This window comes from Carettochelys insculpta, chromosome 1 (genome assembly GCF_033958435.1).
Source record: "Carettochelys insculpta isolate YL-2023 chromosome 1, ASM3395843v1, whole genome shotgun sequence".
In the NCBI taxonomy this organism is placed as follows: Eukaryota; Metazoa; Chordata; order Testudines; family Carettochelyidae; genus Carettochelys; species Carettochelys insculpta.
In genome coordinates this window covers 52103630-52125607 of record NC_134137.1, presented here as the reverse complement: position 1 = coordinate 52125607, position 21978 = coordinate 52103630, and the positions used below count along the sequence as shown (strand labels likewise).

At 43.0% G+C, this 21978-nt stretch overlaps 1 long non-coding RNA gene across 1 annotated transcript in view; it reads left to right on the top strand.

The window, feature by feature from the left end:
* The first annotated feature begins 9031 nt into the window (after positions 1 to 9031).
* The window catches only part of LOC142004652 (uncharacterized), a 43873-nt gene continuing 30926 nt past the window's right edge, over positions 9032 to 21978 (top strand). The window contains exon 1 of the long non-coding RNA XR_012643003.1: positions 9032 to 9108. This is a non-coding gene — a long non-coding RNA (uncharacterized LOC142004652). The remainder of the gene's footprint in view (positions 9109 to 21978) is intronic.

The following is a 21978-nucleotide window of genomic DNA, read 5'->3' as shown; positions in this document are numbered from 1 at the left end:
TAAATCACTTGATCATTGTCTTCTGTTCTCCTTCTCTGGGGCACCTGGCATTGGCCACCGTCGGCAGATGGGATGCTGGGCTTGATGGACCTTTGGTCTGACCCAGTATGGCCATTCTTATGTTCTTATGTTCTTAAACTCTGGAATCAGAGTGCATTCCCTCATGGATTACACAGTGTATACTGTAAAAAGTGTAAATGCAATGTAAACAAAACTTGCTACTAAATTAAAATCCTATAAGGACTCCAAAGGGGAGCCTCAATAAGTTTTCTTTTTCAGATGGTTTTGGAAGCAGAAACCAACCCAGTACCAAGAAAGTTGAGTGAGTACATTTTTAAAAAGTGTTGAACCGTTAAAAATCTTATCCAAAAGTTGTTTGTTTATGGTGTGAAGTAAATGGTGTTAATGGACATCTGTATGTGTTTTGTGAATAAAGAATAATTGAAGCTAAGTAATTGTACAAAACAGCATGTCTCAGATTGGGGTCTGCAGAACCTTGGGGGTCCCCAAGTCAAGTTCATCTCGAGGGGTTTTGAGAGTCATGACTCATGGACCCTTGAAGCCAAATATGTCTGGGGTCACTGGCCCTGCTAATGAACTCCTCCCTCCTTCCCTCCCAGTGCCTCCTGCATGCGTCAGAACACTGTTCAACATGTGTGGGAGGCACTGATAGATGGGGAGGAGCAGGAATGAGGCAGGTGGTTGGGCCTTGAGGGGAGAGTTGGAGGGTAGGATGACCAGACATCCCTTGAGCTTCTAGGCACAGGGACAACTAGGGTCATTTGGGTGCTGTGCCTTCTGTGAGGGCCATCTCTGTAGCAACTATTGGCTGGAAACTGGCAAAACCGCTTGGCCACTCCTCCCCCAGAACCTAGAAAGAGAGATTGCTGAGTCTGGGGAGCTCCGGCTTTACTTAGATGGTCAACGGATAATGTCAAAATAATCAACTTTGGCTGGTGTTGAGTTACAAATTATTTTAGATTGAATGCAAGGTAGTCAGATAGGGTTACCAATGTTGTAATTGTTGGTGGAATACTGTGCTTCTGCTCATTTTAAAACAAGTTATCACTCTCAGTTGAAAGAACCTTGTTAAATCAGGGGCTTGAATGCCAGATGGTGGGAGGGAAGGTATTCCAGCTAGGAGGCTGTCAACTAATCCCCAAAGGTTCAGTTTGGAGTAGTTTAACTGGTTCCTCCCCACTGTTCAAAGAAAGAGCTAACTAGGTTTAATTAGCAGTCTCTTTGCTGTTTTACATGTTCAATCAGAGCTAAAAGTTGCTGGTGGTAGAATACCAGATTCAAGTAAAAGCTTCCATGGGCAAAGCCCCACTTAATCAAATGCATGAAGAGGAAATTACATAGGTGAGCATAAATAAGGGATGGATGATGGAAGACCAATGCCAACGAGGCCAAATAGTCAGGGTGGATGAAGGGCTGTGAACACCAAGAGGGGGAAAATTGCTTTTGTAGTTAACCAGGCATTTAAGTTTGCTTCTGAAGGGTTTCTTTGTTGATATTGATGCATGGCCACTTTTAAATCTGTTACTGAGTGTGCAGGAGAGATTGACATGTTCTCCTAATGGTTTATGTATGTTACAATTCTTCATGTCAGATTTGTATTCATTTATTCTTTTGTGGAGAGACTGTCCAGTTTGGCCAGTGTACATTGCAGGTACATGATGGCATATATCACATTAGCATATATGCAGACACCTGTTTTTTTTTAAAAGGTAAAAAATTCTTAATATTTGCCTGATTTGTCTTAAAAAAACAATGCAGCAGGAAAAACAAAATGTGGATTTATCCTGGCACAAAACTTCAGGCATCTCTGAGACACTGCAGACTGACTATATATACCTTATTACACTGAAGTTTGTGACTTATGGGAATTAAGGACAATCAAAGCAATGTTGAAAAAAGTGGTGTGTGTGAAACACGTGAAGACGGGGATGAAAAGCTGCTTATTCTTAGGGCTTTCAGGGGGATCCAAAATGAAAGTAATGTCTCTCTCTTTACTACCATGTCAGCAGAGAAGTGATTCCCAGAACATTGATTTGCTGTGCCATGCCAAACCTAATCAAGGAAAGCTGGCCACAGAGTGACGAGCAAAATCGGCGAAGGAAAATGTTCAGAGATGTATATGTTTCTAGTGCACAGCAGCAAAGACATGACCGTGCCAAAATGAAGGCATACGTTAACAAACAAGCCCAAACTGGCAGGTGTGGAGAGTGATTGTGTTGGGGTGGAGAACCAACCTGCTTCCAGCACTAAGGCGGGGAGGCCCCTGTTAAATAGCACAGAAAGCCAGCCCTGCAGTTTATTTGGTCTGAATGCAAGCAGGATCTAAAAGCAAGGATCATTGGTTACCTGCTTTTCCATTAACACCATAGAGATCTCACCAATGGAGCACCAGACGCTTTTGTTTTTCAGGGTGTTGGTAGGGCACAGAAAGACTCGGCTGATTATGCATGGAGAATGTGACTCAATAAATGCAGAAATAACTACTTGCATTTGGTGATAAGAGGAAGTCTCCATTACTGATATGACAGCTGGAAGCCCGATTCAGTGATGGTGCAAAACAGACAATGCCACTGGATATCTTATACAATTCTGCAGGTGGCTCCAGAACAGGCAAAAACCATGGAGACTGTGTAATGAATGATAATTGTAGCATCAGTCCTTGTTTAGGAGAATGGTACCTTGAATTTTCTCTGTGTGTGTGCTATCCGGGGTGACAGGTGACATGTTTTGTGTTCCCTGTAAAAACTTAATCAAACGGGGCTTAGCGATGTGAACCCACCTGGAAATTGAGAGGTAGAAATAAGTGTGGTACAAATACTGCATACAATAGAAAGAAAAACTCAGAATGCTCCAACCTGGAGACAGGATGCAGCCATGGACTGGTGTTTAAAGATGTGCAGTACAGCGATCAATTTACAGGTATCTTTGTGGCTTAATCTGATTTCATTGTGTTTACCAAATGGACTTTGTGTGCCAGAGCTTGGCCAACTGTATGACAGAACAATAAAGGACTATCAAAAAGATTTTTTATTAGAAGTACGGAAGGCATCTGGATCAGTTCAGAGGTGAAGTGAATGGAGCCTATTCTCCAGTGATGTAGCACAATGCACCACTCTGAAACCAGGAGGACATTGAGATCTTGTTGAAATATGGTCAGGCCTTCCAACACAAGTTGACTGTGGACATACTAAGCCTGATATATGAGCAAAGCAAAGAACTCATTAATCACGAACTTTTGAAGGTATCTGATACTCATAAGTTCGTTTAAGGAAGTACGTCCCAAAGTGAACGAATAATTGGCCAAACCAATGAGAATCATCAAAGACAGGCAGTAGTCAGGGCCATAGTGTGCTGTATATGGAAGATATGTACTAGACAAAAATGAAAGACACTGATTCAGAGCCAGGTAAATTGCCCTCTTTTATCAGTACAGAGAATCTGAGAACCTGGTATTGCACAGAGAATATTGACAGGTGTAAAATAAACAAAAATCACAAGGGTCCATTGGGCTGACTGTGGAGCTTTGTATCCCACCCAATAATTACAAAACACCAGGTCATTCAAACTCTTGTTAAAGCACTACCAGTAGGAATCCTGCAAGCCACTGCAATCCAAAAGGTTTGAAAATAGTTTTTTTTGCTCTTCAACTATTGAGGCAAGATAATTACAAGATCTGGGAAACCCTGGACTTGTCATGTTGCTTGCACCTAAAGGACACACAGATGCGCAGATGTAACGTTTTACAGGCAGAGTTGCTGGTGTGCAGATTTGTTCTGGGATGGTAAATATGGCTGAGACGCTGATGAACTGGTGAATTAAAAACTATGCTGGGAATGGTAAACATTGCATGGCTAAAAGTAACCACTTTCAATATGTATCCAAAGACACTCTTATTTTGGTTATATTTTACAATAAAGTCATTGTGGTGATATATGGAAAGACTTTATATACCAGGCTTTAATATCCTACTTTTTGTAGCATAACTGAATTACAGGGTGAATTCAGATTACAGGATGAGGCTGCAAAACTAGTACTAAAGTTGGGGTGTCATATTCTTCTCTTGAGCCTGGATCTTAAAAATGTAATGGGCAGAAAGAGGGCATTGAGGAGTTAACTATCCTTCCTGGTGGGAAGAACCATAGAACATTGGATTACACCCATGATAAAAACTGTCATTTGGAGCTTTAGTAGTTGTCAGTACAGTTGTGGTAATTGTAATTTTGACTTTTTCAAGTTTTAGTTGTACAAAATGTTGTAAAATTTAAAAAAAAAAGTTGAAATGATTAATGTAGTAAACCTGATGTAATACTTGGCATAGATAGGTGGGGAAAGTAGGATAAGTTTAATTTTTTATCTATTTTAAGGAATTATTACAAAAAAGTGGTCATGTAGCACCTTAAAGACTAAACATTTTATGTATTAGGTAATGAGGTTTGGTGGGTCAGACTCATTTCATCAGATTCTGGAGGAAGTCTTACCCACCAAAGCTCATTACCTAATAAATAAAATTGTTAGTCTTGAGTCTTTAAGGTGCTACAGAACTGTTTGTTTTTATGTGAAGCTATAGACTAACATGGCTGTGCCTCTGAGACTACTTAAGGAACTATGTGTGAGTTATAAAGAAAGGTCTTGACTAGCAAGTGGAAGGGAGGTCTTGAAATAGCAAATTATAAGGCTGGAAGGAATGAAGTACAGAGGATGTTTGATTCAAAGAATAACTAATTAGATAAGGGAAAGATTCTAAAAAAGAGGACTTTTAACTCATAGGGGTGACTGTAGATGGTTTTAACTAAAACAAAGTCAGTGTCTTAAAAGGAGACAATATGGCCCTTCCCACCCACATATCTGTGTTATCTCCTGTGTGAATTAAGGTGCAATGGAAAAATCGTGGTCAGTGAGAAGCAGAGGAAAGCCTTGGGGAAGAAACGAGGGTGTAAATCTTATCTGGATCAAGACTGAAAATAAGGGTGAACTGTGTCCAGTTGTTTTTTAGTTGAAGCCGGTACAGGTTGAACTCCTGTAGTCTAGCTCTCTCGAGCATGATTTTAAAACAAAAAGGCAGTCCAGTAGCACTTTAAAGACTAACAAAATAATATATAAGGTGGTGAGCTTTCATGGGATAGACCCACTTTTGTTGGTCAGAAGAAGTGGGTCTATCCCATGAAAGCTCACCACCTTATAAATTATTTTGTTAGTCTTTAAAGTGCTACTGGACTGCTTTTTTGTTTTGATAGTGTATAGACTAACACGGCTATCTGCCTGTTACTATTTAGCATGATTTTAGTTATCTGGATCTCCACTTATCATGAGTGTGTTCAAGTTTCCTGTGGTCCCACTAAGCTTGTTTACAGCCACCAGTCCTTGCTGTCCATGTTCTGTTATTTAGCTTTAATTTACCTCACGTGTCTCCTAAGAGCCTAGTTAGCGATGGATGTGTTGGTAATGCTGCTAGACAATAATGACCTTCTGTAGTTGCGCAAATTCTCTGGTTCAGCAGGTCCGGAGGGTGCCAAACTAAAGAGGTTCAACCTGTAGTTGGCAGTGACATCACTTGTTTCTTGATGGTTATAAGAAATAAACTGTCAGAGCTCATTGCTAATAGCTGCCTGACCAACATGAGATATATTCTAAACATACCTTCTTAGCCTGTTTGTAAGCATTTTGATAAAAGCTGATAAATGGTTTGTTGCTGATGTAGTACATCGCTTATTACTAAGGTTTTTACGGTATGTTGAGAGCAACTGTATAAGAACACTGGGATTTAAAAAAGGAATTCTATAGTTAAATTAGTGTTTGATTTCCCGTAATAATTTCAAATATTATTAATAATTCCAAAATGTGGAAAAAATACAGGAGCTGAACTTCCAGGGAAGGAGTGAGCCTGACGGGGCAGGAGGTTAAGGCAGGCCCAAGGAAGTTGGAAATGGGCTTTTGCTTATACTTCTATGCAGGGATTTTGTTAGGATGTTCCAAGGGAGGGACTTGAGAGCCCCAACCCTGAGAAAAGGAAGACTGCAGAGAGTCTATGTGGGGCAGCACTGAGAGGCTGAGTAGGAAGAAACCTAGGGGGACAGCAGCAAGAAGCTGGATTGAGTGCCATCACTGCAGGTTGTAGGGTCACAGGGCTGAAATCTGGCTGTAACGAGAGGGCCTGGATTTCCCTACCAGCAGTGGTATGGCAGTGTGAGGCTGGAGAAAGGACAAGGAAGAAAGCTCTGAGAAAAGGGAGTCAGGACAATGAAGACAAGAGTCATGGCCAAAGATCTGACAGAAGGCATTAGACCAAGGGTTGATATGATACCCATCAGGATAATCTACCAGCAGGCCACCCAACATGTTGTTTACATTGACTGTCTGCAGGCACAGCCTCCTACAGCTGCCAGTGGCCATGGGTTGCCATTTCTGGCCAATAAGAGCTGCATAAAGAGGCCATCAAAATGGGCTGCTGGAAGAAGAGAGAGTTGCTACTCCACCCCTGGCCATCAGCAAGTACTGCTGCAGTGAGTCCACTCCTTCACAGGGAGAATAAAGACACTGATAAGAAACTAAATGATGTCTTGACATTGTTTTTTCACTGCAGAGGATGTTGGGAAGAGAAATAATCATAGAACACTAGAACTGGAAGGGACCTTGAAAGGTCATCGAGTCTAGTCTGCTGCTCTCACAGTAGGACCAAATACCATCTAGGCCATCCGTGATATATGTCTGTCTAACCTGCTCTTAGAGATCTCCAGTGATGGAGATTCCACAATATCCCCAGGTAATTTATTTCAATGTTTAAGTACCCTAACAGTTAAGAAGTTTTTCCTAATGTCCAACTTAAACCTCCTTTGCTGCAGTATAAGCCCACTGCTTCTTGTCGTACCGTCAGAGGCCACAGAGAACGTTTTTTCTCTCTCCTCCTTGTGACCCTCTTTTAGGTACTTGTAAACCACTATCATGTCCCTGCTCAGTCTTCTCTTTTCTTAACTAAACAAGCCCAACTCTTTCAGCCTTCCCTCATAGCTCATGTTCTCTAGACCTTTAATCATTCTTTTTGCTCTTCTCTGGACCTTCTCTTGCTCACCACACTCCTGTTAATGCATCCCAGAATCCTGTTTGCCTTTTTGCAACAGCATCACACTGTTGACTCGTATTTAGCTTGTGGTCCACTATGACCCCTTGATCCCTTTCAGCAGTGCTCCTTCCTAGGGAGTTGCTTCCCATTCCATATATGTGAAATTGATTTTCTCCCTAAGTAGAGTGCTTTGCATTTGTCCTTATTAAACTTCATCCTGTTTACCACAGACCATCTCTCCAGTTTGTCAAGATAATTTTGAATTATGACCATATCCTCCAAAGCAGTTGCAGTCCTTCCCAGCTTGGTATCACCTACAGACTTACTAAGTGTACTCTCTATGCCAATGTCTAAATTGTTGAGGAAGATATTGAACAGAACCAGTCCCAAAACAGACCCCCCTGTGGACCTCATTTGTTATGCCCTTCTGCATGACTGAACCATTAATAACTACTTTCTGAGAATGGTTATCCAGCCAGTTATGCACTCACCTTATAGTAACCCCGTCTAAGTTGTATTTCCCTAGTTTATTGATAAGATGATCAAGCGAGACCATATAATATTTACCCATATAATCTTCTCAAGTAAGACAGATTAGGCACTGCCAGACTGAGGTATCAAAAACCAGGAGCAATAATAAAATAATACAGGTCTGTATTGGGACCCGTTCTGTTCAATGTCTTCATCAACAATTTAGATATTGGCATAGACAGTATGCTTATTAAGTTTGCAGAGGATACCAAGCTAGGAGGGGTTGCAACTGCTTTGGAGGATAGGGTGAAAATTCAAAATGGTGTGGACAAATTGGAGAAATGGTCTGAAGTAATTGTTGAATTATCTGCAAATAAAAATGAGGCTAAATTTACAGGTGACAAAGATTATTTACATTTTTCAAGATTAGGGAAGACTGTGAGACACTCTAAAGAGACCTATAGATCTAGGGATATGTCTATACAAGAGGATTTTTCCAGCAAAACTGGGCTTTTGTTGGAAAAACACACAGAGCATGTACATGCAAAACGTGCTTTGTTGACAGTCTGTCAACAAAACTTGACTCATCTGCCAGTAGTATTACACCTCTCCATGTTCAGGTGTAATGCCTTTCTTGACAGTTTCCTGTCAACATATCAGCCTTGTAGATGGTCCAGGGCCCTTTTGTCAACAGTTGGGTCTTCCATTTCACCGGGCAGTCCTGTTTGCAGAGCTTCCAGTCAGCCATTCTGTCAAGAGAGGGCCGGGCAGGCTGGCTGCTCTCTGTCAACATAGCAGATTGCTCTTTCAGTTTGTTTGTATGTGTAGACGCAATCTGTGGACAGAAGTTTTGCTGGGAAATCCCTTCTGACAGTCACTTCTGTCAACAGGTGAATGTTGTGTAGATGTAGGCTTGGTGAATGGGCAGGATGACAGCTGAGGTATTTCAGTATTGACAAATGGAAAGAAAAGTAACTTGGAAGGAATGACTTTGAACTATTTAGATATATTTCTCAGTTTTAAATTAACTGTAAACACTCATGAACAAGATATGATGTTATTGTGACTAGTTCACTGAAAAACCTCCTCTCAATGTACAGTGATTAAACCCTTCCCCCTCCAATGCTAAGTTTTCTCTTAGTAGTGTTCAAAGGCAACAAAGGTGAAAGTACACTAATTGCATTTCCTGGCCAAAACTGTATTAAGCAACCACTGCTTTTAGCCACCAAAACACTAGCCACCAATTTATCAAGCAACGTTAATAAACTTTCTTGAATGAGATTTAAAATAACACTTATAAAGCAATGAAGACCGTTTTGAAATACTTAGAGGTTTTTAAAGTACAATTGCATAGCTAAAAACAGACCAACCGTTTTTACTTTCAGTTCTGTTTTCTTTGTATAAGCTGTTAGATGAGTTTTTTCCTTAATTGCAATACCGGGACTCTACCATTTGGAGGAGACTGTGCCACAGAGTGAGATGAAAGAATCTAAGTTGTTTGCAAAGTTTTCACTTCTGAAATAGTCCGAGCACAAGCCAGCAGTCTTTGGTCAGTTCAGGTAAATACTATATCCTGATTACATTTATACTGTTTTTAGCATATTAAAGTTTAGCAGCAGTTAGAGTGACTTTTTGGGCTTTGTGCTGGTCATTAGTTGAGCACCGACTATTCTTCAGATGAAGTGGCATGCACATGTTTTGTCAGTAAAATGCATAGTTGCTGAACATTCGAGGAGGAAATTGTAGCATTAGACAATTAGTTCAGCGACACTTCAAGCTCTTTCACTTTTTGAAAGTGATGGAATTATCTTTTTTGTAATGAAGCAGTTCTTATTTGCTAAGTCTATACGGTGTTTTCCTACGTGCTTTTTTAAATTTTTCTTTCACTGCTAATTGCTGTGCTGCAGCAGCTCTTATGCATCTGTCTGTGTCATTAGGACTCAATTCTGTTTTTTTTAACAGACAAACAAACACACAGTTTCAATAATTTGGCAAGTCATAGAAGCCCAGACTAAAAATCTGCTTCTTCAGCCTTCTGTGACATGGAAGCCAGAGCAGTTTCATGCTTAACAGTATCCTTAAAATTCTACATACTAGTATTGGGTCTATTATTTCATAGTTTAACTGAGGTTATGTGTGCAGTTTTCTATACGTCAACTGAAGCTATATTTCCTTAATAATAATTTTGATTGACTTGTTCACTATGGAGGCTAATTGTTATTACCTTGAGTCCCGTTCCCAATTTAAATATGGCACTTTAAATAAGAAGCCTTAGTAACTTAAAGGTAAAGTAATTTTTATTTGTGTAGATTTAAACAGATACTTTAATTTTTTTCATGTTCCTTTGCTTACATTCACACTTTAAATCCCTTTCCCCAGACCCTCTGCATTGTGGGATTTTTTTTTTTTCTGGCCAACTCAGCCCACCAGGGTGTCCCTTAAGAATAAAGAGAATGAACTTCTCTTAGACAGGTTTTAGGTAGTGGCTGCTAGAGCCGGGTCCGAGGTGCCCCTGTTTGGCATCTGTCTTGTTTGTCACTAGAGCATTGTGGACATTCATGTGTGTGTTTGTGTGTATGTAAAATCTTAAACCTGAACTATCTTTACAATTAAAAGAAGTTTCTCTGAGAATTGTGCAGTTGTGTATGAAGTATTTGTAATATTCATATATTAACGTCCTCTGCATTTCTTTCCACGGTCTCCTTGTAAATATGGGCTCCAGTTCTTCAAACGTTTATGCATATGCTTAGCTTTACTTGTGTATGTAACTCCACTGACTTCAATATTATTCATGTGTACTGTTAAGCAGGTATGCCAGTGTTTTCACACGCAGAACGTTAGAGAGGTCACTACTGCTCATTAACATAGATCCTTAACTGTAGACTTCGTTAAGAAGAAAATTTCAAATTAGTTTCACAAATATCCCCTGTCTTACATGGAAAAACCTTATAATTTAAATATGGGAGTCTGAGAGAGGCTTGTGGATTGAGAGTAAATTGCTATGAATACAGTCGAGTTGCTTTGAAAATGAGTTTCTCTCCCCAGTCAGGTGTGTCATATTTAAAACAGCTTTTAATAAATGGTCACAGAATAGAATTTAAATCTGGGGGATAATACTTTAGTTTTATATGTAGATTTTCTGATATGATTTTAATGACCAGTTCCTACCAAAGGCAGTATGAAATGCCTGTTTATAAATTCAGTGGAACCAGACATAATAACTTTGATTATTTTAAGGCTATGGGTGCAGCTGAACTGGCATTGAATACAATTTCAATTCAATCTGTAGCCAAGGACAAACTATGTACAATACTGTTTCAAAAATCGTTGTGAAAGCTTGCTTGGAGCAGGTATTTTGAGATAATTGTCCTTGTTCAGAATCCTCCAGCAGAACACTCATTGCTCCTAACACAGTCTCTAGTGAGTAAGACAAAATTGAGGCCCTTATTAACAAAACTGCGCCTTTAAAAGGATGAGAAAGTGAGATTCTGTCATCACATCGTCTCAGGAAGAAGATCAAAGTGACTTCACAGAGCTGAAAAACACAGAAAATGTACTTGACCTTTATCATTTAATGCCTCAAGAAAGTCTCAGAAAGACAAGGCTGGTTTGTTGCAATTCTCAGAATGATGTGCAAGTTTCCTTATTGAGGGAATCAGTATCCTCTGCGACAGATTTATTTCTCAGAGACTATGCTATGACAGGATACAGAGTTTCTTTCTTAATGTAGAAGTTGAGGTTTCTGCTTCACCGATATGTGCATCTCACCATTTTTTACAGGTCAAAGTAGCAGAAATGTAGCATTTTAAAGACTAACAAAATGATTTAGTCAGCGATGAGCTTTCGTGGGACAGGCCCACTTCTTCGATCTGAAGAAGTGGGATTGTCCCACAAAAGCCCATCACCGAATAAATCATTTTGTTAGTCTTTAAAGTGCTACATTGCTGCTGCTTCATTTTGTTGGAGTACAGACTAACACAGCTACTTCTGTTACATTTTCTGCAGGCTTTACCGGTGTGAATATATCATGGCCAAACAAGTCATGTAACTGAAGGTTGGCAGTACACAATACTATTTTTATTGTAGCAGACTTCTAGTGGACTCCTGCAGGCTTAGAGCAAGATACACTGTAGTGAACAAAGTACTCCAGTATCCGCTGTACTTCAGCATGTCTTATCTTTCTGCGGTTTGGTACCTTTAAGCCACTTCTTCAGAGTCATTGTAAATTATTACAGGAGCATGTAGATTAAACGAAAACAACAAGGACTCCTGAGGCACCTTAAAGACTTACAGATTTATTTGAGCATGCACTTTTATGGGCAAAACCCCACTTTGTCAGATTAATTTGGTGGAATGGGGTTCTGCCCACGAAAGCTTATGCCCAAAAAATGTCTGTCTTCAACATACCACATACCTTGTTGTTTTAGTGGATACAAACTAACACTGCTACCCCTCTGATAGTGCGTCTACACGTGCACGCTACTTCGAAGTAGCGGCACCAACTTCGAAATAGCGCCCGTCACGTCTACACGTGTTGGGCGCTATTTCGAAGTTGAAATCGACGTTAGGCGGCGAGACGTCGAAGTCGCTAACCCCATGAGCGGATGGGAATAGCGCCCTACTTCGACGTTCAACATCGAAGTAGGGACGTGTAGACGATCCGCGTCCCGCAACATCGAAATAGCGGGGTCCTCCATGGCGGCCATCAGCTGGGGGGTTGAGAGATACTCTCTCTCCAGCCCTTGCGGGGCTCTGTGGTCACCGTGGGCAGCAGCCCTTAGCCCAGGGCTTCTGGCTGCTGCTGCTGCAGCTGGGGGTCCGTGCTGCATATACAGGGTCTGCAACTAGTTGTTGGCTCTGTGTATCTTGCACTGTTTAATGAAAGTGTGTCTGGGAGGGGCCCTTTAAGGGAGCGACTTGCTGTTGAGTCCGCCCCGTGACCCTGTCTGCAGCTGTGCCTGGCTCCCTTATTTCGATGTGTGCTACTTTGCCGTGTAGACGTTCCCTCGCTGCGCCTATTTCGATGTTGGGCTGAGCAACGTCGAAGTTGAACATCGACGTTGCCAGCCCTGGAGGACGTGTAGACGTTATTCATCGAAATAGCCTATTTCGATGTCGCAACATCGAAATAAGCTATTTCGAAGTTGGGTGCACGTGTAGACGTAGCCTGATAGATTAAATAGTGATCAGATCTGCTAAGGTGAGCAAGTGATCCTATCCAGACAGGAAACAAAAAAGGTTACGTCACTACAATATTAGTAAGATTTTCTGTTATCTCATTAGCAACAGAGAGGTAGCCGTGGTAGTTTGTATTCTAACAAAACAAACCAGCAGTCTTGTAGCACTTTAAAGTGCTACAAGACTGCTGGTTTGTTTTATCTCATTAATTAAGAGGCTAAGCAGAAATTGTCATACTCTTGTAAGTTAAGCCACTTTCAGACAGAAATGGAAGTTCTAGATGTGATTTCTCCAGTTTGCTTTCCATCTTAGAAGTCCACTACATCTTCCTGTGTTGCTTGCAACAGGTATATTGATTAACTAGGGCATGCAACAACTGACTAAGAATACTAGGAGGTGTTGATAGTTACCACAGGTCTGACTCCTAAAAAGGTGACCAACGTGCAGGATATTCAAATCTTGCAGAGAAGTTAATCGTAGAGCAGGCATGGCCAATTCATGGCTCTCGAGCCTCATGTGGCTCTTTGGGTTCACTGCCGCTCTGCGCACATGCCCCAGTGGCAGGAGGGAGAAGCATGTGGTTTCGGTGGTAGCGGTGGCTGCTCTGGTGAGACCCAGGCATTAGGTTAGAGTGTGCGTGTGGGGAGTGGTGCCTGGCTCTGGGGAAGGGGAAGGGGACTGGGTTAGAGCGGAGGGGCTGGAGGTGCCTCCCTGCTCTAACCCAATGCCCTCCAGAAGCTGCATTTCATTGAGCAAAGAGCCGCATGAGGCTGGAGAGCTGTGGGTTGGCCACTCCTGCTCTAGGCCAAAAGGAGCATTTTCTTCCTATAGTGAAAGCTAACCATTTGGGTTTACTAGCAAATGAAGAAAGATATATGGCTAGAATGGTAAAATTGGTGGAAGTTCTAGAATAGGGGGTCAGCAAGCTTTCTGAGGAAGAGTGCTGAAATTTGACCCTTTGACCTCTACGTATGGTCCGAGTGCCTTTTGAGACTTTTAAAAATCACTAACAGTCCTACTGACAACAGCTTCGTCAATAAATAAATAACGATGCAGATCTTTACTGTTTAGGTGGTGGTTGGTAGCGTTACCTGGTCTTTTGTTACCCCTCAGGCAGCATGGCTTTGAGCAAACTCCTATCTGCGTGGGGAAGGAGGGGTGGGGATGAGCTCCTGCCTTGCATGCCTGAGCTCCTGCCTCGCATGCCTATGAAAATCAGCTCATGTGCCACTCTTGGCATGCATGCTGGGGGGTTGCTGAACCCTGTTCTAGAAGTAGTAGTAGTGTGTGATTATACACATGTATAGACACATTGCACAATGCTCATGCATAAATTTTTGGGGGAGTAAGGGCACTTCGAAGTTGTGCAGGTACATCGAAGTGCCCACAGCTACACGGCGTGCTGGTGCTTTGAAGTTTTCAGCTTCAAAGTTGCCGCCGGTAGAATTAGCCTAATGAGGCGCTGCATATTCATCGCAGCACTTCATTAGTATTCTCCACTCAGGCTGATTACCATGCCCCCCTTCAAAGAAGGGGGCTAGTGGAGACACAGCCAGAGTATTTAAAACAGGAAAAACTGCTGGAATGAGTAATTTTCTATAATATAAGAAACTTAAGTGTACACTGTCTCTGAATGAGTGTATCTGTTGAGTACATTTTGGGCACTATAGTAATACAAATAATAAAGGGGAAAGTACAAGCTGGTCCTATCAGATAATGCCACAATAGTATCATAGGTCAGCAGGCTGGGAGACGCTAGTTATGCTTCAGTGGGGAGAACAGTGTTCATTAAAAGCAATATACATATGAGGGATTGGGAGTCAAACCGTGGACGAGTTCAAATTGTTCTTTATGATACTTGATACAGCACAGTTATATTCACAAGGAGGAAACAGACCACAAAAGTTCATTAAAAGTGTTGTCTAATATTAGTATGAATCCAATTGTTCTGTTTTGCAAATTATAGTTGAGAAACGCATTAAGAAAAATAGACTCAAGAATGGTTTTTAAACAGCTACTTCTTTGAAACTAATACGAGGGGGTAATCATGTTAGTCTGTATCCAGGAAAAACAACGAGAAGTCCTGTAGCACCTTATAGACTAACCTGTCAAATGTGAAACTAGTCTCCCATTTAAAAAAACAACAACACCTTTTACTGTTTGAATATGCGAGCAATCATTATTTCTGCCACTACATGCAAAAAATTCTTACTATCCCCTGGCTCACAGATTCTTACGTAATCCTTAATATAGTATAATTAATTTGCATGCCCTGTAAAAACAAATATTTCAGTTAGAATCGTCATCCCCATTTTCAGAGATGCATAGGAATCCATTGTACTGGGAGTGGCTTGGTTGTATTCCATTAATTACTTTAGAAGAAAAAATTGTTTATTGGATAATTTCCTTTCTTGGAGAGATGTCTGCTGTTTCTCTCTAGAAGTCTTCTTACTTCTCCCTCAAGTCTGGGGGCATGTTGTTGCTGGTGCAGAAATCAGCTGCATGCCAATCTGCCTGCAATTTCTTGGGATCCAGAGACACTGTGCCTCTGTACTGCCTACCAGGCCTTGTTTTTGGGACAGTGTGGTTGGGATGAAGCTATGCTGAGACAAGTTCTCCTACCAGCCAGTGCCCAAGACCTTTAAAGGTGGGGTGAGACTGTAGTGCAAGAAGCATCTAAAGCAGAATTAAGCTAAGCAGGGAATCTGTACTGAATATCAGACGAGAATATGTGGTGAGTGCCTATTCCTAGCTCTTGGCCCTGTGGATATGCTTGTTGTGTAAGGTTGTTGGAAGGAGGACTGTTGCTGCAAAGGCCTGTTTTACCTGAACAAATTGCTCTGATGTTAAATCAGTTTTTAAATTGAGTAAAATCTGAGCAGCATCCACTTTTGAAATTAAATTGGTACAAGATGATTTAGTGGTTGTCTGAAGGGTGGGGTAATATGCCATATGAGGCTGTGATTTCTAAAGCACACGAACGTGTTGGGCATTAATTGGTCCATATAGGCTCTGCTGGTTTACTTTAACATAATATTGCTACAAGCACCACTGTGCTGAAGCACACGAGGGACTCTTTGGTGCCCGCCAACAGGGTTTACGTGGGCTAATTAACACACAACAGGTTAGTGTACTTTGGAAATCACACCCTCATAGAATGCATTACTCCACCATGCGGACAAGTCCTTAGATTAATTCTGCCCCTTTTCCTACAGAGGGTGCTAGTAAAACCTGGCTCCCATCTAGTTGTTTAAATACTTCTGCTGCTTTAAAAAATGAGTGAGATCCATCAGTAGCTTTCTAAGGACCATCCGTTATGTGAAGGTGTGAAAGTCAGCCAACGAAACATCCAGCTACAATTTGACAAGTGCATGATGTGTTATTAAACAGTTAACCCTGTGAGGCTTGGTCTATACTGCAAAGTTAGGCCTACGTCTGTCTCCTTGTGCCAACCTATTAGTTAGTGCAGCGGCGAGCAACCTTTTTATGTCAGGCCCCAATTTTCATCCCTGCAATTAGCAGGGACCCCCAACCTGTCTAATGTCATCCAACCTGGCAGAAATTTGTTACATTCATATGGAAAAACCAAAATGAAACAAAACAAAACAAACCCTTTTGGCACCTGTAAGGAGCTAAGTCTGTAGCATGGGAAAACATTGTTAATTGGCATATAGATGTGAATACACAGACATAAAAACAGCAAAACATTTCAACATTTTTCATGAGATGGATTCGCCTGACAGGCAGCATCCAATCAGGCTGCGCTCCTCCTTATATCGCCCCCCCGGGAGACCACCCCCCACTTTGCTCAACCCTGAGATTGTGCCAATGCATCTTCGGTCCAGTTTTTCTCCGGCATCCGATGAGGGTGAGGCAGATGCCCCCTTCCCAAACACTGTGGAGCTATGGTCAATAGGTCAATATACCTCATGCCAGGGGGGTGGAGCTACTGAACAGCTTGCGTTGACGCTAACAGTCCTCTAGCTGCTGTCCCACAATACTCCCTGTGATGCTAACCCCTCTGTCACAACTGTAAATGTCACTGCCTAGGGGTCCAGGAGACTGGCAACCCCTCCCCGGCCTGTTCGAAAGCCCCCTGCGTATTTTTTTAAATGCTTTTTCCTCATGGCCCATCTTGGTGTGCATACCTAGCAACTCTTCCTTGTGTGCAATTGCTCAGTCAGCCAACCTGTCACTGGCAGAAAGCAGGGAACAAGGGAAACCCTTGCAGTACCTCCTTTCAACCCAGCCCTGGCAGGAAGCAGAGGAAGGAGGAGAACCGCACAATGCTCCCACTGATGCTGGCAGAAGTGCATGATATGGGAAGCCCTCCAGCAACTACCTGACTCCTTGCAGAAGGTATAGGGTGGGGGAAGGCCCTCCAGCAATCTCCTGACCCTATCAAAAGCTGCAGGATGGGGGCAGCCTCCCAGCATCCTGCTGGCTCCTGTCCCCAGCAGAGGAAGTCCCCAGTTCTCCAACCCCTTCCTTGGCAGAAGCTGCAGAACACCAGCCACTGACCATGGTCTCTTGCAGAAGAGTGGGGGTGGCAGGAGAAGCTCATCTCATATTCCCTCGAATATTTTCCATGTGCAAAATAATTGTTTTTAGTGTGCACCAAGGCATGTATGAATGTGCACCACCAGTAGAGACACAAAAGACAGTTGTAGGTGCTTTGCTAATCAGCTGAGTGGTGTTTGACTCTCTCCTGAGTGGCTGCATAAGTACACAGCTTTCAGGGAACACCACCCAGACCCCTGCTGTGGGCCTGGGTCAGGAGGAGCTCTCTTCCCCTGCTGTGGTGTGGGGTGAGAATGTGTCTGGCCTTGAGGCCACAGTGTGGGAGGGGCAGCAGGCAAAAAGGAGCGAAATGGTTGTGGGTGGAACTGGGATGGGACTCGGGGCTGGGGGGAAGGGGGGGGCAGAAAAGGGTGGGGCTGCAGGCAGAAGAGGTAGAATGGGAGGAGGACCAGAGGTGGAGAGGGGCCAACCCACTTGCTCTGCCCTGAGTCCTTGGAAACCCTTACTCCACCTCTGGGAAAGAGCCTTTTGAAACGACCCTCTCCCTTTCTGAGGTGACTCTGCGCCCAATGATCTGTCTGTTTTAATCAGCTGGTGTTGCTGCTGTGGCCCTCAAGGGTCCCCCTTCCACACCCAAAGAACACATGGCCCTGATGAGGAGAAAGAAGAGGACTCGAAAGGACAGATGGAGTGAGATCCTGCAAGCTGGTGCTGCAAAAACAAAGGACCTGGCGGGCTGATGGTATGGAGCAGGAGAAAATGGACACAAGGAATCCCAGGAATACCTGCAGGGAGAAGGGGGAGACACTGAGACTTACTGAGTCTTTCCTCGTAGCAAATCTAACTGCTGCAGATCCAGGCTGGCCAACACGTCCAGATATCCTGGACTCACCTTTACAGACCTTTGGTAGCAGTACCTGAGATCCTGCAACATACCATGCTGCCTCCTGCGCTGTATGCCTTCCCTCACCACTCCGCAGTGGGGCACAACAAAGAATCCCACCGCTTCACACACGCCAAGCTGGGAGAACCACCACTGGTGTATGTGTAGCCACAAGAGGGCACTTGGGCAGAAATGTCAAGTCCAGTGGTTAGAGCAGGAACTGGTAGCCGAGAAAAGGAGCCCAGGGTCAGATCAGAGGCCAAAGCCAGAGTCCGAAATGAGGGATTGGAGCCAAGGGTCAGAACTGACTTACCTGGAGCAAGACAAGGGAGTGACAAGCCTGGGCATAAGGCAGGAGCAGGGGCTGTCACAGCTATGGCCTAATGCTTTAACAGCTGCCAAAATACTGCTGCGGCTGCTCTTAAGGTTCGGTCTGGTGACTGTGAGCGCCAATCCAGCAGTCTGGCTGCTGGGCAGCCTACTGCATGCCGGCTGAATTCCTTACATTGCCTGGAGACTGGCTTTTCTGCAGTCCTTGGTTCCTGACAGCTCTGAGCATGTCAGTTAACCAATGCCTGTAGGGTAGACAAGTTGCTGTAATTCCTGTCGCAGAAAGACAACCTTCTTTTCTCAGCGCCAGGCTGTCATTCTACTTGGCTGCAGATGAGACATGGTGGCACCAAACCTGTTTGGTGTCTTAAAAGCTATTTGCAAAACAAGGGGCTATATACACTGTCCACCTGCGACACACACACTCCCTCCCTTGATGGCTACACACTCCCTTCCCCAGAAAGCTCGGATTCTGAAGAGTAGCAAAAATCTATGAAAGGTCTTAAATTTGGAATTTTCATGGCCTGGATGTATATTGTCTGTAGTGATGAGGGTCATAAAAGACAGGGCTCTGAAATAAAAGTCATAATTTTCATCTCAGATATTACCTTTCTTTGTTCGAGTTCTGCAGCATGATTATAGTGAATGGTGTGGTTTCAAATAAAAATTATTGAATGCTGCTGGCTGACTTGTAAAAGACAAAGACCTGACTATGGGCTAATGTGCAACTCCTCTTTGACTAATTATTTTTTGTGATATTAACATTGTTTTCTGTTACAGTGATGGAGGCTTAAGGGGAGGGGAAATGCGATAGTTTTTTTCACAATTCATTAGTTTGCAGGAGTTTCTATTCTGATATTTACACAATGAATGACTCATATACTAAATGAATATGCCAGCCTAAGAGTGCAGCTTATAGCGAAATCTGATGCCATTATATAAAAGAACGGCAGTTGTTCATACTTGTGCTTTTACTCGATGAAGTATTTGCAGATTGGAAATGTGAGGGCTGTAAGTTACTTAGATGTGCTGTATTCTTATAAGATTTTTCTAAAATATGTGGTGTCTTACAATAATGGATTGATCTCTTTTTCTCAACCCTTCGTTGTGCTACATGCCATATTGTTTGGTTTAAGTTCTACAGCTCTTTTGGGCTCATAATTTGGAACTGTACACTGAAAATTTACATCAGCGTAGCTGTATCTCTCAGGGGAGTGAAAAATCCAGGGCCCTGAGAGACAGCTATGCGGCTGTAACCCCCGGTACAGACCGTACTAGTGCACTGCTAAGCTACATTAGGAAGTTAGTTGGGTGTGATTGTGTTGCTCACGGGAGTGGAAAATGTGCACCTGCGAACTCTGTAGCCCGATCTGGTTTAGCCCCTGATGTGAGAATTCTCCCGTGGATCTAGCTGCCACCTGTTGGAGAGGAGGATTACCTATCCTTGCAGGTGAACACTTCCCCTGGAGTATGTAATAGTGTCCTTGCAGTGCTGCAGCTGAGCCACTATAGTGTTAGTATAGACCTGCCATCAGAAATGCTGGTACATTCTGTACAGCAGCAGCAGTTTGCTTTCCCCCCTCTGTTTAAAGGCTATTTGACGTGTACAGATAACAACATTAAATACTAACGTTTACTTCTAGTAATCTGGATCTGTGTGATGGTGCTAACTGATGTAAAGATATCTTCACTGGGCAAGTGGGAAGCAGAGATCTAACGATACATCTAATGTGGAAACAGTTGATACTACATCTTACTGGTTCTTAGTTCTCAGCAAGTTCTGCTTTTTCTTACTTACTGATTTAATGAACATCTGTGTGTCAAATGTGTTAAAAAAAAAAAAAAAGTTCACTATTTGGAATACTTTATGTAAACAACTTTGCTTTCATATAACACATCAAACAACGCAGCAGAACTGCAAGAAATAGGCTCACAACAGGCTAGTGGTCCCAGAATTTACATACCTAAAATAGTTCTTATGCAAATTATCATTATATTAGATATACATGCTCAGATGATAAGCATTTCACTTCCCAGGTGGTGTATTCCTATTTGTCTATATTGGACTTAGTGCCCCAAAATTGCTAACTGTAACAATAATTACCAGAAAGCAATAACATTCTTCAGTTTTGAAAAGTAAATTTACAAATATGAAATGCTGGAAACTCCTGTTTATTAATCTCTGACCCGTGCCCCCGATGGCTGCCTTATTAATCTAACAGACTGAAAAGGGGGTCTTATTAATGGCAGCGGTGCCCAATAGGAATTCAAAGCTTGCCACACTTGTGGTTGTCGTCTTTCCATATTTGCCACATTCAGCCCCCCTCTAAATAAATGCCTTCCTCCTCCCCCAGAGCCAGGCACGCCCCTGCTCTAAATATATACCCTCCCCCTCCTCCAGAGCCAGGCATGCCTAGCCCTCTCCTGTAAATAAATGTCCTCCCCCAGATCCAGGCTTATCCAATCCCCTCCTGTTCAAATTTAATGCCAGTGACCCACCAGCGCTGCCGCAGGATCCGCTGCCAAAGCTGCCACCTGGGCCGCAGGAGCTGCCACCAGGTTTGCCACAGACACTGCCGAGGACACCACAGCCAGGGTTGCCACTGCTGCTATCATGCACTTCTCCCACCAAGCGACAGGGTGTGTGCACGGAGCGGGCGGATGGCACTCCCCGTGTGCGGCTCTCAGGAGGAGCTGCATTTAAAGGCTCCAAGAGCTTCATGCCCCACACTGCGGTGTCCTATTCGCCACACGTGGCGAATGTATCAGACACGGCGGGCTTAGGGCAACCCACCAGCTAGGAAAAATACATTAGCATCACCTTAGGCACATATCTGGTGGTCATTTGTGGATGTAGATGCTGGAGACAATCTTTTTTTTTTTTTTTTAATATATCATATAATATTGCTATGTTATTGGACAATCAATCTGAAAAAAGATCATGAAATCACAAAAAGGGCCATAACGCAGAGATATAATTTAATTTTCACCAGAACCGCAGAAAACTCCCCAACACAGTTGATAATGCAACTGTGTATTCAGAATAGCATTGAATGGGAAATTCTTAGCCCCAGGTGATAAGTTGTGCATTTGCCCGTTCTTTTTTTCCCTTCAGGTAAAGCAAAAGTCTGTATGCACATGAGTGCCCAAGCGTGTCTGTGCCATGTGGGCACATGAAATATGCTAGGCCGGGTTGTGTGAATGTAGCAGAAGCCAGGCTTCGGGAGGAGGAACTGTATATCATGCCTTCATTGATAGTCAGGGAGCAGCCTACCCCAGGGTGAAAGTAATTTAAATTTCTTACAGGTACTGTCATATTGCAGTGCTTCCCCTGCCCTCCACCCTTTGGGGGGACCTCTATGTAAGAGGTTGGGAGGGGGCTAGAGTACAGACAGTGCCTGTAGGGCATTTGAATGTGGGAGAACAAGGTAGGGATCTGGGGGGTGTTTGGGTGGGGATGATAAGGGTGTAGGAATTAGGGCAGCGTCTTGGGGATCTGGGGGCTCAGGCAGGGTTG